At 38.6% G+C, this 2,147-nt stretch overlaps 1 non-coding gene across 1 annotated transcript; it reads left to right on the forward strand.

Moving 5' to 3' along the window:
- The first annotated feature begins 515 nt into the window (after positions 1-515).
- Trnat-agu lies at positions 516-589 on the forward strand. Its single transcript has one exon. It is a non-coding gene; the product is annotated as a tRNA-Thr (tRNA).
- Positions 590-2,147: the final 1,558 nt, after the last annotated feature.

Below are 2,147 nucleotides of genomic sequence, written 5' to 3' on the forward strand. Positions count from 1 at the left end.
CAGGGCGAAGGTAACAAATCTTTAGTTCTAGTTAGTATTTAACAATCACAGTTTATCATAAACTTATTTTGTCGAGCAGTTGCAGGCAAATCACCCTATTGTATATATCGGACAGCAGAATCAAATAAATGTGGAACGCTACTAGCGAGTGCCACATATTTTATCGTCAGTCGAATTGTGACGTAGAACATTTTAGTATTGTGTTAAAGACAAAGAGTTGAGTCTCTGTTTACTTGGTTTATCAAATAGGAGAAAATAATGAAAGTTTCGCTTGACTTCTATTTCACAATGTCAAACACTACAGCGCAGAACTGAAATGTGTACGTTTCATTTTCACTGTGCTGTGTAGGCAAAGAAATCCAACGGTCAACAGTGCGTCCTAACATGAATAGGAACCCGTCTAAATCTAAACTTAGAAAATTTGTAGTATACGCAATACCATTACAATTTGAAAGCAAGTACAAATAATTGTCCGCTATAACTGATACCAGCTCGTTGACTCCAGTTTGCCGTGCGGCGCCGTGGCTTAGTTGGTTAAAGCGCCTGTCTAGTAAACAGGAGATCGAGGGTTCGAATCCCTCCGGTGCCTAGCCGAAATTTTTATGTAATTTGTAAAGCATATTGAAGTTTGTACATTCTAAATAGATGGAAATATTACCAGAATCTGCCAACTATATGCTTCAAAAGTACAACTAACTTCATTAACGTGAAGTGAAATATTGAGTCTTTGTACGTTCATACTAGTAGCATTACATGCGTACATAGCGACCATTGAATTAGACGAATCCCTCTGATGCCTAGCCGAAATTTTTTTTTAGTTTGTAAGGGATATTGAAAGTTGTACTTTCAAAATAGATGAAAATATGGGCACAATCGGCTAATTACGTGCTTCAAGTGTACAAGCCACTTTCGTAACGTAAAGTGGTTTCGGTGTTTAAGGTGGAAATACTGAGTCTTTGTACGTTCGTAGCATTAGTATTACATGCATATATGCTGCTTCAAACGTACAAGTAACTTTGGTAACGTAACGTGCTTTCGCGGTTTTAACGTGAAAATATTGAGTCTTTGGGCGTTCGTACCAGAAGCATTACATGCATATATAGCAATCATTGAATTAGTAAAAGATGATGCTCTTTTTCACCTTCTTGTGTACTTTGTCACATGCAAGTTCTTTTAGTCGTATCAATTTTTACTAGACAGGCTTTCTAATCGCAAATTTCACCACATATCCTTACAAGTGATCCTGGAGTATCCTTAGCATTAAACACAATGGCCGAGAAAGAAATATGCGAAAAATGTGTTTTTTAAACGTAGATTTACAGCAAACTACAGAATTTCTTTCATGTTTGACCGGCTAAGGTGTGAAGAAACACAGTAATTCTACCTCGTCGTTGAGCACGGCATCTGAAAAATTGCTCTTCAAATCGTTAATTAGAATCAGCAGCCAGAGTCGTCTCTTACATCTTACGATGGATGCAACACTCGCAATAAATCAGTGTGATATCTTTAGGGATGTATAATTTTTAGCGGATAGTGTTGCTACGAGAATATTTTTGATGTTATTTTGTATCTGTTATTTGCCCTAGGTCACATATTTATTGAACCGTTCTAGGGAAACTGCGTCTCCTAACAGACATTCTAAATTTTTTTCCCCGTCTGTTATTACGGACTGCTAAGGAGCACGCTCCAAGAACCAATTACTTCTCATTTGCTGATTTCTTTTTCACCCACATTCCTTCATCTTATCACCTTGTCTCTCTTAATTCCGCTTACTGCTCCTGGCCTGTTTTCTTACCTCTTCTATCCTGGGATCATTCGGGAAATATTTCTTTCTGTTGCTTGTAGGTCTTTTACGAGGTATGTGGGAAAAGTAATGAGACTGCCAATACTGCGAGCGATCTGGCAACGTTGTGTTGTTCTACTTGTGCAGACCGGTATTTCATCCCCTTCCAGATGCTCAGTCCTATTTTCAGCTCCGTACAGCCGTCACGTGTATTTTGAGAGCGCTATCAGTGAACTTCTTTGTTGTGTGTTCCGAAAATGGAACAGCGGAATTTAGAGCAACATTATGTCACCAAGTTTTGTGTTAAACTTGGGGAACCCGCGAATGTGATCTTTGAAAAGTTGAAGCAGGCCTATGGGAAACA

The sequence above is a fragment of the Schistocerca piceifrons genome, chromosome 2 (assembly GCF_021461385.2).
Source record: "Schistocerca piceifrons isolate TAMUIC-IGC-003096 chromosome 2, iqSchPice1.1, whole genome shotgun sequence".
NCBI lineage: Eukaryota > Metazoa > Arthropoda > Insecta > Orthoptera > Acrididae > Schistocerca > Schistocerca piceifrons.